The following is a 13,409-nucleotide window of genomic DNA, read 5'->3' as shown; positions in this document are numbered from 1 at the left end:
TCCTGCCTTTGAGCTCAGTGAGTAGACATACATAGGTTTGCACTGTGAAGTAAGTTGCTCTTAGCAATCAGTAGAAACGATATGGAATGTGGAATAATAATAATAATAATAATACACATTGAGTTCATAGAATTTACTTCTAGGTAAGTTTGATAGGATTATAGCTTTACTTACTTATCACTGGTGCAATTTTAGTAAATCACTATAGGATTCAGGGAGAAAAAAAGAATTAAAAAAATCAGACCAGTGTATTAGAATTACAGTTGCACTAAAGTTAGCTCAATGTTTGAGTGAGGGAAGGAATAAATACAATACCTTGTACAGAGCTTTGCATATACATGGTATATATAGGTACAGGTAGACAATTTCATGTGGAGAAAAAATTAAAGACACAATTAACAATGGTCAAACAGGACCTGCCATGGTCCCTTATCTTTTCATAAGCAGTAGCCAGCACATTTTAAATTTTAGTCAGAAGAGAGGGTGCGGGATACTCTTTGAAGTCAGGCTCACAAGCTCTCAGACACTTCAATATTTCATTATGGCAACCAGCCAGATACCAAATAAAATACTATTTTCCACCAGAGATTTGACAGGTGGCCTTTGCAAAGTTTACACATGAGTGAGAGCCATTGTTATGTGCTTAAGGTTGCTTGCTGCTTTGGGGCCTTTTAAGTTGCTTTTTCCTAGAGCTAGAAAAGAGTTCTTTTTGCTGAACTCTCCTGATAAAATCTCTCCAGAATATTTTTTAATTTTATATGTGCCTTTGCCTACAGGATGTTATATTTTCTCTCACTTCACCATACCACACGTATACTTTTGAGACAGAGGTGTTAGGCTTTAGGAGGATTAAGGAGCTGCACTTCCCTCCACCCCCAAGCTATCAGCATATTTCATTCTCCACCCCACCACCCCATCACAACCGCAGGACTTCCCACACACCCATTGGAACCCAGCCAAGGGAGAGGAGGCAACAGCCAAGCAGATTTCCCTCATGTCTAGATGGTCCCTGATCCAACTAAGAACTACCATTCCAAGTAGCTTCATATATTGTATTTGAATTGTTCCAAGCTACTTCATGAACCACTTTTGGACTGGAAAAAAACCATAGTTATTATATATACATACATCCCTGATTCATGTCCTGGGGAGTGTCTCCATGACAATGGAAGGAGAAGCCAATGGTGGCTTACTCGGATTTTTCAAAGAGCCAGCTTTGGTCTACATAGGGCTCCATGAATGAGTGCACCACACCATTCAAAGTCTCTTCACAGGAACATACTTCCGGGTGGGGTGGATTGGAGTGAACGTCATCAGACTGGCAGGGGCAGATCAACCAATGCAAGAAGCTTTCCCCTCCCTCCAATGCGAGAGGCTTCCCGTCCTTCCTTACAGCTGACAAAGTTGCAGATGATTGAAGCTTCACATTAATTACTCCAAAGCAAACATTCAAGAAATACAGGTGTAGCCTTTCACCCCGATAGGGATGTACAAAAGTCACTTACCTTTTAACGAAATTGATTCGAGGTGGGGGGGAGGCGCTCCATCCCTCCCCCCCGAAATTCTGGCCGGGGGGGGAGGCGCTCCATCCCTCCCCCCCCGAATCCTGGCCGGCCAGGCCCACAAATGGCGACGGCCGTAGCCGCTGCCGTTTGCGTCCCTGCAGTCAGCCATGATAGGCTACATAAATGTTTACGTAGCCTATCATAGCTGAGTAAAAAAAAAAAAAGCGCATATGCAAATGGCAGCGCCCATGGGCACCGCCATTTGCGTTCCTTATTTTGGCACGTCTTAGTCTGCGTAAACATTTACGTAGACTACGGCGAAAATAAGGGGAACGCAAATAGCGTAGCGTCTACGCGATTTGCGTTCCCCTTATTTTCGCCGTAGTCTACGTAAATGTTTACGTAGACTAAGATGTGCCAAAATAAGGAACGCAAATGGCGGCGACCATGGGCGCTGCCATTTGTGTACGCACGTTTTGTTTTGTTTTTTTACTCAGCCGTGATAGGCTATGTAAACATTTATGTAGCCTATCACGGTGTTTTTTAAAATTTAGCCATGATAGGCTACGTAAATCTTTACGTAGCCTATCACGTTTGTTATTTTTTAAAACTTGGAAATGGAGGCGGCCGGTCGGAAGACCAGCCGCCGCCACCGAACCGCCGCCGGAGCCGCCGCCGGAGCCTTCGCCACCAGGAAGATTCACCGAAGGTAAGTCCCGTCCCGGGGGTGGCGGGGGGGGTGGCAGACCGTTTCGCCACCGATTTCGGGGGGCTGAATGCACTGGCATTAGGCCTCCCCAAGATTTGTGGCGAAATTCTCTGACATCCCTACCCCTGAAGCTCCTGATGCTGCGAACCATCGAAGCTTCTAATTAATTACCCCTTACAGCTGAGAAAGCAGCTTTGACATAGCGCTTCATAGCCTTTAGGAGAGTGAATACCCTCTGAATACTTGAAGCACTGTGCCTCCAACCAGTCCCCTTTCTAATCCCCTTTCTCCTTTCCGCTGCTCCCAATGCTGTGAAGGATCAAAGCTGAGAATTAATTACTTCTGAAAAGCAAGGAAGCAAACATCAAAGACACGCAGCTTCAACATTAAGGCTCCTGAATGCGTTATTTCGATGCATGGGAATCTCAGTAACTTCTGGAGTGCGCACTTCGGGAACAAGCCTCATTGACCACAATGGGAGTTACCTCTGAGTAGACACACATATGTTTGTGCTTGGAAAGACAGGGATGGGAAAGACTGGGATGGGAAACCAGCCCCCTTTCTAACCCGATGCAGTGCAGGGTCGAAGTTGCAAATTAGTTACTTCCAAATGGGAATAAACCAAACAATGGAGAATCACAGCTTCAAGATGGCACCTTACAGTCTTTAGGGAATCAGTGCTTTAAAATGTGCCATTTCGATTGAGGGGGATCTGTAAATTCTGAAGGGCACATTCAGGGGACAAGCCTCCCCACAATGGGAGTTACTTCTGAGTAGACACTAATTGGTTTGTGCTGGGAAACACCGGGATAGGAAACACCACTTGGCCAGGGTCACAGTGAAAGGCACAGCCCTGGGCAGGGCTAGCATACCTGAGGTAAATGTGTGGGTTGGGGCACACAACAACTATACTGCACAGAACCTGACTTACGGAAAAGAATCAGACTTACAGTAGTGTCAGGAAATTCGATTTTTCCATGAAAAGCTCTACGGTGGCTGCAGGATGACTACGATGTCATGTGTCCTGAATGACCTCAAAATGGAGCCAGCTCGGAGCAAATCATCCATGGAGACACCTCCCTGGAAAACTTTGTTCTGGATGGGTTGATTGGTGGCATATACATAGCTGGAAAAACTCACAAGAGTAGAGATCCTCATGGACCTGCCTCTCCTTTGCTGGCCATTAGCTTTATGTACTGAATATGTTTACCTCTCCTGTAACTCTTCTCTTAATTCTTGCAAGTAAATGCTATGTAAATAAGAGAAGTGAGGGAAATATGGGATTGAAAGACCACATTGGATCACACAGGAATTGGTGTGATCTGGACAAAGTTAAACACATTAAGTCCTATTCATTTCAATGGGACATTTAAGCATAGGCTCTTTCACGTTGAAATCAGTGGGAATGTAAAGTGCTTAACTTTAACTATATCATACTTGATATGTATAGAATGGGGCAGAACACATTTTCACCCCCCTTGCCAGACAAGACTTGGTTCTGTGAAGCTTTTTTTGAGGGCAGGGTCACACCTGTTGTTAAATAAATGGATGATTACTCACACTTGCTATTCCCTTTGTTTAATACTTAAAACAGCTGAAGACATGATTCAAACTGCATTTTAATAATAATAAAAAAACCGAACTCAACAAAAAAGAGAAATCATTCTGTCCTACTCCTCCCTCCAACCCACAGTTATATTTTCGAAAGAATTTTAATTAAAAAAACCCAGCAAGACAGCTAGAGCCTTTGAAATGATCTTTCATCCCATATCATCTTGACATTACCAACAAGTAAACCATGGGGCCCCCCACAGATCTTTTTTAGCTTGCAACACAACAGGAGGCAATGATCTGCCCAGGACAATGATTTCAAGCAGTGTAAGCAAAGCAGAGTAAACAATACAGCAATACCAAAATAGGAGCCAGGCGGGTGATTATACAGCCAGAGAGGAGATTGCAAAACCAACAGGGAATTATAAAAATCAAAAGATCAGCCAGAGTTCTCCCTTCTGTCAATTCCCATATATTTGTCAAGAGTGAAATGATTAGCATGTTAAAGTCAACAATAATGTGCAAGTCACAAGCCCAAATCCTCATCTTCGAAGCATTAAAAAAACTGACAATACTTAGCCAAATTGGACTTGTTAGTTTCATTTATGATTGAAAAGGCCATGAAGTCAGTGGAATCATCAGTGATACTCAGTAACACCAAGCAATTCTAAGGGTGCTTCCAGATAAGGCTCATATTATCACACCATTGCCATGCCTCATTCACAGACTTTTACAGGAGATCCATCCAGATGATGACATCTTCCACTTGTAACCATGCTATATTTGCTCATCACTCCTTCCATCTTTTTTCTTACCACAGAAAATCCGTTATGGAAAAAAGACATTATTGTTATTGTTGTTGTTGTTGTTATTATTTTCCAGATGTATATACTGCTCTACATCCAATAACATTTCCAAGTTGTGAACAATAAAAAGGAAGAAATAAAGAATGAAAATACAAAATAAAACCTTTAAATTCAAATTATGCCAGTAAAACCATGGCTGGTTAGTCAGGGAAGGCTTGTTTAAATGAATATTGGTAGTATCCAACTGTATCATTCCGTTAGTGCAAATGATATTGCATTAGCGGAAACTAGGCTCTGAACTATACGCAGGAAAAGAATCCAACTAAAGTTATTTTTGTGCAAGCGGTTTTGGATAACTCTTGTGCAACGCCTTGTGCAACCCATTGTGCAACCAGTTATACAACTACTTGCACCTATTGTGCAATGCGTTGTGCAGTGTGTTGTAGAAGTGTTGCACAAGTGTAATGGGCAACCAGTTGTACAATGGAAAGTTCAGCAGAACTCCACTAGCACTATTTGAGCTTGTAGAATGTCACCGTTGGATAATGCCCATTGTCTTCACCAAAAATGAAACAATATGTGCCTGCCTGACATTAACAGGCAGGGGGTTCCATAGAGAGGGAGCCAATAAACTAAAGGCTCTCCTCTGAGTGGACTCCAAACCAACTGCAAGGTCCATGCAGAACCACCAGAATTGCTGCACGATATTGTGACAGCAAATTCCATAAATTAATTGTGCAAGCATGTTCTTTTGTCTATCTTCATTGGATGAATCCAGGTAGAGACAGAGAGAAAAATTCTCTTTATCCATTTTCTCCATACCAGGCATAATTTTATAAACTTCTATCAAGTCCCTCTGGCCTTAGCTGTCTTTTTTCTAAATGAAAAAGCTCCAAATACTTTACTGTTTCCTCATAGGAAGGATTCTCTGGCCTTCTGATAATTTTGGTTGACTCATGGCTCACCACTACACAAAAGGGTGTTCATACAGACCCTCCCAGACTCTCTCTCTCTCTCTCTCTGAAGTGTACCTGCTTGTCATGCCATTCCCACTGTTAGCGAGAAAGGGGGCATACACGATATACAGCTACATATATATACATGGGGTTCCTCCACCTGATCGGCATCTCTGATTGGCCAGGGTTCCTGATTGGGTCGAGGAGCCCTACATCCCTACAGGGCCCCTTTGTCACTAATACCAAACACAGAGCACTTGGGTGACAGGGCCAGTTTATACATCTGCATAGGAGGGTGTAGCCAGTGTGTGAAATCCAACTACTCCATCACTCATTTATTGAACATGGAAGGAGGTTCTATGAACACGCCTAAAACCTTAACAGATCAGAAGAAAACTAGTGGTACTTCTTTCCATACTACATGCAAGGAACCCACCTGTACAAAATATATCCAACATCAACATTTACTGTCTCTGAGAAGCAGTGCCAGCTCCAGGTTTTTGAGGGCCCTTGGGCAAGATACCTTCAATGGGCCCCCTCCCCCAGTGAGTCTACCTTCTCACTGCCATTGTCAACAGCTGCTATTGCTCCTCATCCTCCCATGCCAAGGGGCTCTTGTCAGTGGACCCCTTGGCAAGTGCCCAACCATGCTACCCTTGACACCAGCCCTTGACACCCACCCTAGGTATTTGAACCTGGGGACTCCTTATGAGAAAACAGAAGTTGTGTGGGAGGACCATACCACCCTGGCCACCTTAGCAATCAAACATTGTATCCTAGTAAAGTTGGTAACATTGCAAATTTAAGAAGACAAACTAATAAAAGTCTTCATAATTAGAATTTTTAAGGTTCTGGCTTTGATTTGACTATCTGATGATTCATTCTACTAATGAATATATAAAATTAAAATTCAAAGAAGTAAAAGCATACTTGGGTGGGGGGAACCTGTTCCCCCCCCCTTTAGGTGATCACGGTTTCTGTTGTGACAGTAGATCAGTTAAGCATGGCAGCAGTGAAATGCCATACATAGACTGTGACATCATAATTGTTTAGCAGCTGTTGCAAGGTCATTGGATCGGGCCTAATAAAACCATAGGACTTGGGTTTGGACATGTTTGTGATTTTGGCAAGCCAATTCTCATGGCACAAGTTTAGCTAGCAGAAGCAGACTCCGCTGTGAAGTTTCTTGTTACTTGGCTGCCGTTTGGTAGATTGGATCTATGAAATGCAAGCTGCTTACCCCACACATCCATGAGAGGTTCTCAAGTTAATGAAAGCTAAGGGCATGTTCAGTACGGAGAGTCTGGCCCCAACTCTGTTTAGCATCTGCTGGAACATTGGAGAGCCAAGGCAGGAAGCCTGATCTGGCATTCCCATCTGGCGGTTGCAGTGACCTCATACAGCAATGATGTATTTTCTTTTTAGTACTCATATGCACTTATTCAGCTCCACTAGCCTGACTCAAATGTTTGGCTTGCTTTGCTATGGTTTGTCTTCAAGCTGTCTGGCTTGTTCAGCTCTAGAATCACTCTGTTTACAGAACTGCTATGGTTTCCTAACTGGACAGCTATATGTCAGGATCTATTGAATAGAAGTTTTGTTCTCCATTAAGAATGGTGCTGCCTGACTTTAATTTATTGAGTTGCTCAGCTTTCTTTTTCCTTTGACAATCAATCACCAATATGAGGAGCAATTAAAAAAACAACAAAAAAAAACATTCTCACTGTGGACTGAGAACATTTCTGTAAAAGAAGGATTGTAGAATGATAGAGGTGGATGCAAACACATACCCAAAATGCAGGACCACATATACACCATCGTCAGCTCTCAAAGGCATATAATTAAATTAACCCTTCCTCAAATTGTAGAAGTTTTAACAGAAGAAAGTCAATGAACTTATCCATGTGGCAGGTCATATTTTCTGATGGTCTTACACTTTCATATCGTTGGAATGGATGAACATATAAATGAATGAATGTTGCAAATTACCAGCCAGTCGTCATTTCTGGAATCCAAAGATGGGTGACATAGTCTACACGGGAAGCTACATCATAAATGTATCAAAAGACAGGATTAAGATTGAGGATTTCCATTAATATGCACAGTGAAATTGAATGTCCAAGTAGTGAATGATGATGTAATACATCATTTTGTCACTTCCAATTTTACAGTTGTTAGTGACATAGATAGATAGATAGATAGATAGATAGATAGATAGATAGATAGATAGACAGACAGACAGACAGACAGACAGACGCACGCACGCGCACACACACAAAGCAGCCAGTGCAGTTCTTGAAAAATCTTGGTATTCAACTTACAGGACAATCCTGCTTCTCCGCTGTGGCATAAGATGCTGGCCAGCACCACACACTCTTGCAAATCAGGTAGCAGCCCCACTGCAAACTGGAAACCACATTGTATCAGGAGGACAAGACACTTCACACAGCTGTTGTCACAACAGGATATGACGATGGCCGAAGTGGGTGAATAAATCAGTCTTGAGGAGGGGTAATACCAGCCAGACATTAGTTGGAAACCTAAGCACTGTTCCATGTTCAGGACCACCTCATGTATCAGTGAAATACATTTTTTTAAAGTTGTAACTTTTAAAACACATCCACCATACCCAGTAAATATCCCCAAGCAGCAACCCTTTTGTCTACTGCCCACTCCAGGAAACATCTTCCACAATGAAATCTTTGTCTACCACAGAATTCATATGCATTGAGGGTTCTGAGGTATGTTCTAGGGTACACACTCAGGTTCCATGGGGCAATATTGGGACCCTCTACTGTCCACTGTAAACTGAGAATGTGTCCTAAAACACACACACACCTTACTCCTTGGCTTCATATTACAGAGGAAGTTCAGTACTAGGCAAAACGTTTCTCAGCTCATTTTCTTATTAACCGCTGATAAGTTTTCAAAGAATTGAGTTCTTCAGAAAAATAGTATTTAATGTTAGATAGTATTTTATAATGGACATAAAGCATTTGCTAGATAACATGCAATGGTGTTTAGCATCTGAAATAAATTGCTAGATAACATGCAATGGCAATTAGTCCTTGACAGTTGTCAGCTTATGAGATTTCATATTTGGAGACTGTCAAAATTAACACAACTGAACAATTCCAGCAAGCCTGAAAAAATTGAATTTCAAATTTTGAGTCAAAAGTTTCACATTCAGAATTTGAATTTTGCCTCAGATTTTCTCATTCTCACGTAAATGGCAAAACTGGGGGAAAATGCATATATTGGTTTCAGCTCTATTTCTAAATATTATATTAACTGCTGCAAAGGTGGTGGTAAAAAGTTTGCCATCCATACTTCTTGTGCAAAGGACAACAAACCAGCTTGAGCTATCCAGGTGCATATGTCACCTCATGCCTACGCAAACAGTGTTGAAAGATGGTTGCTTAACACAGAAATAGCTGACTGAGAATGGTTATATTATTCTCCTGACCACAAGCTACATTTGTTACTTTGTATGCAAAATTTCTACCCAGAAAAAAAAAAATGAATTGAGAAATAGGATATGCTAGGCAAGTGTTGACAACTGGGAAAAAATAGAACAATCCATGTATAAGACCACCAGCATCTCTTTGATCATTGCTAAACTATGATGAATGCTGTAGCTAGAAGGGAAATAAGTTCTGTTAGCTCTTAATTTAAATAAAACCGGAAAAAAGACCCTGCACTTCTACATGCAAAAGCAATATGAATGAGGAAATAGGGTCAGAATCTTGCGAATTCACCCAATAAGCCATCTTAATACACATTCTTGGGTGGGGGCAGGGAGACTACTAAAAAAAACCCCACTGAGTTTGCATGAAAAGAACAGAAAGGCTTGAGCTATGAAGTTTTTAAAAATGAGATATTAATGGCATCCACAAATATAGAACAAACCTCACACTGAAACGCTAAAATCTGATCCTATCTATATATGTGACACAAGATCGCTAACATTGGCCTGGTTCGGATGTAATGCTAAACTATGATTTAGTGTTATTTGAATGAGCCTCCATTCCTCCCTTCCCTCTTCTCCTCTGGTGTGGACACACACGGATTGGAAGGTTAAATTCTGATTTTTAACTAATTATAATTTATTATTATGTCTGAGTCTAGACAAACTGAATAATGAGATCATGTGGATATGTATTTTTAAAGGCGAATTGGTTTGCTTATTTATTGTGATTTCATTATTTGTTATATTTATTCATTTTAATTTTAATCTCACCATATCCCAAAGGTTTAAGGTAAGTTGTGCTCTGTTTTTTTGTTAAGAGAAAAACCTGCAAAACATATATCCCTAGAAAAAGATCTCTAGTGGGATTATGTGGCCCTTGAGGTAGGATTGTTGTTGTTGTAGGATACAATGCATTTAAAATCATACATTATTTAAAAAAACACACAACTGTGATATTGAAGACATTGCAAAATATCTGTACAAAAGCCAACTACTCCCCACTAGCCCTTCTCCACTTCTTAATGCCAGAAGAAGCTGTTTCACAAATGTTCAGTGAATGCATGCAGAAAGCGGGGTTTGGAAATGCACTTGCTGTCGCGTCTGTCATCCTCCATGCATTCTTCCAAAGGTCTGAAAGGAGCCTATGCATGTACTTCAGTAGGTATATAGGGTCTTTACAAGAGGTGAGAGACCCGGCCTTTGCAGAGTTTCCAACTGCACACATAGAGAGCCCATGCACATATAGTTTGGAGACATTTAGATTCTATTCAGATCTTAAGAGAAATGTGTGGCGGTCGAGAAAGAGATGATGGTAGATGTAATCCTGATTTCTCCCCTCCATGCATTCAATGGTTTGAGAAGGCCTCTAATCTCAGCAATTAAAAAATAATCCAACATAGGAAGGTATTGCAACACAGGTGGACATCTGCAGCCCTAGGGCCTATGGCAGCCCTCAGCCTAATTTCAAAGGCTCTCTGTAAACATTCAGTTCAGACCTCTAGCAAGAGTGATCTATCTGTCTCCCAGCCACCTACTGGGTGGAAAGGGAGAGGAAGAGGGAGAAAGACGTATGGTGTGTGTGTGTGTAAGTATGAGAGAGACAGAGAGAGAAGGGGTGGGGCTACTTTTGGCTCTGCCCCCTCTCACTGGCTTTGGCCCTGCCCATTGTTGGCATGGAGCCCCCAACAGATTACTCCTGAGAGAATGCGGCCACTGACTGCATGTTCCCCACCCCTGTGTTACTATGCTCAGATCTACTCCTGTGTCATATCGATACGATCCCATCATTGTGACACTACATCCCTCGTGTGTATTTATACCTCATAGCACCACAATGACATCTGTTGTAGTGCTCTGGATAATACAGAATTTAAAAAGTGGGAAATAACGCTAGAAAAGTGATATACGGAATACGTAATGTGCCCAACAGTTATCCGTGCACTTCAGTACCAATAAAAAACACTAGTGTAGATCTAGCCTATGTTTGGGAAACAGCACAGGCTCCGCTTTCTGTTTATGCCATACTTAAAGCTTGCATATAGTACAGGAAATACAATTTAGGCTCCCCATGCCTTTCATTTGTGGACTTAGTGTGGCAAGCTGAGCATGACTGCACACCAAGGTAGCCATATTGCCATTGTGTGTAACCTCTCGCTCCTATATTGCTGTTACAAGAAATGAAAGACTTCAGGCAGGATGCAGCTAATCACAAATAAATGATGCTTTATTGCCTCCAGAAGGCCAAAAGGCAGTGCAGCTTCAAAGCCATCAGAGCAAAGCAGTTGGATCAGATGTTATCTTAATGATGGTACATACAGAAGTAGCTGCATGGCTTTAGCTCAAATGTGAGTAAAGATCTGAATGTCCTTACATAGATGCGGTGAGTCGACTGCCAGCCTGGCTTCAGGAATCCAAATGGATGTATATGATAAAGGAGGACTTAAGCTGGTAGTTGAGTCAGGTCAGCAACTGAAGAGGGAAATAGCAATAGGTGCCTAATGTGGATAGACAAATTGCAGTGCGAAGATATAAGGCAGGTGGCTGTAGGTGAAGAAGACTCAAACTAGGCCAATGGAGGCTGCATTGCATCTTATCCAAAATGGCATACCCAGCCCCTTGTTTCATCCATAATTTTCAAAAAACATTTCAATGGGTAGTGTCCTGCTGTGCCTTTGCACCTGCAAGACACACAGATTATGCAATGGGGCAGGCTTTCCCAACCTTGTGCCCTCCAGTCCAACACAACTGGAGGGCACCAAGTTGGGGAAGACTGCTTTGGTTCTTCTAAAAATAACACAAAATGAGTGAGAATACTTGTTTCCAGAATGGCTCTCACCCAAACATGCAATGCCAGGGTGAGGATGGGGACTGTGGGGTCTGCTCAGGCCCTCGCCCCATGACCCACAGTTGTGAGGCCTCCTGCTGGCCTTGGATCAAGTTGAGTGCCCAGTCTGACTCTGAGGGTTTCCCACCAACCTGTGATGTGTCAGTGCATCAAGAGGTGATGCTCATTATGGGGAAGCTCAAGCCGGTCTAGCACAGGATGAGAGGGAGATCTAGGGATGCCAGAGAATTCCACCACGGATCTCGGTGAGGCCAAATGCCAGTGCATTTGGCCCCCCAAACTCGGTGGCGGAACGGCCTGCCACCCCCCCGCCACCCCCGCGGATTCCCCCCAGGACGAGACTTATCTGTGGCGGATCTTCCGGGCGGCAGCAGCTCCAGCGGCGGCTTTGGCGGCTTTGGCAGCGGCAGCTGCTCTTCCGACCGGCTGCCACCACCACCATTTCCAGGCTTGTTAAAAAAAAAAAAAAAGATGTGATAGGCTACGTAAAGATTTACGTAGCCTATCATGGCTAGGTTTAAAAAAAAAAACAAAAACGACATGATAGGCTACGTACGTCAATCTTTACGTAGCCTATCATGGTTGGGTGGGTTTAAAAAAAAAAAACCGCGTACACAAATGGTGGCGGCTACGGCCACCGCCATTTGCGTTCCTTATTTTTGCCGTCTTAAACTACGTAAATATTTACGTAGGCTAAAACAGCGAATCAAAAAGGGACGCAAATAGCACCCGCTACGCTATTTGCATTCCCTTTTATTTTCGCTGTCATACTCTACGTAAATATTTACATAGTTTAAGACGGCAAAAATAAGGAACGCAAATGGCGGCGGCTGTAGCCGCTGCCATTTGCATACGCGGCTTTGTTTTGTTTGTTTTTTACCCAAAGCCCTCCGCGGCTGGAAATCTGGCTGCGGACAGCTCTGGCCTGGCTGGGCCTGGCCGGCTGCTTGGCAGAGCTGTCGTGGAGCACAGCCGGCCGCAGAGGATTCCGGGGGGAGGAACGGAGCGCCTCCCCCCCAGCGAAGATTCCGGGGGGATGGACGGAACGCCTCCCCCCCACCATCAACATAATCCGCAAAAGGTAAGTGACTTTCGTACATCCCTAGGGAGATCTCCCTCCCTCCCCAGGGTGAGAAAAACCCACAAACTCATTCAGCTCTTAGCAGTGGATCACTTGGCTCCTGAATCAATGAAGGACACAGCTAGCTAAATTAATGCGAATTGCAGGACACATGGATCGACATCACTTTCAATGCACTTGTTGCCCTGGGTAACGTCCAGGCCTACGCCTGTCAGAGTGACCCTTGAAGGTCAATTGCTCACAGGTCCCACTGTACCTCCCACATGGCACATGGTGACAGCAGGCTGGGGCGCAGCTGGGGGTTCCCTCACAAGCATGTGCCCTCCTTTGCTCCACCCCTGGCACTTGCTGACCTGTCCCAATCCAAGAATGAATGTCTCCGCACATTTCTGGGGTTATTTTAGAAGCGCCAAACCCTGTTGTGCGAGTGGTGGGCCCCATCAGCACGATGGAACCAACAGAGGTGGGGCAGCCCTGTTGGATACTG

At 43.3% G+C, this 13,409-nt stretch overlaps 1 pseudogene; it reads left to right on the top strand.

Moving 5' to 3' along the window:
• The first annotated feature begins 12,995 nt into the window (after positions 1–12,995).
• LOC146347104 (5.8S ribosomal RNA) lies at positions 12,996–13,144 on the top strand (annotated as a pseudogene).
• Positions 13,145–13,409: the final 265 nt, after the last annotated feature.

Source organism: Heloderma suspectum, chromosome 4 (assembly GCF_057233095.1).
Source record: "Heloderma suspectum isolate Gila_16-S chromosome 4, 16-S_ref, whole genome shotgun sequence".
Classification (NCBI taxonomy): Eukaryota; Metazoa; Chordata; class Lepidosauria; order Squamata; family Helodermatidae; genus Heloderma; species Heloderma suspectum.
Note: the sequence above shows the minus strand (reverse complement) of the source record. Positions and strands in the feature narration are given on the sequence as shown.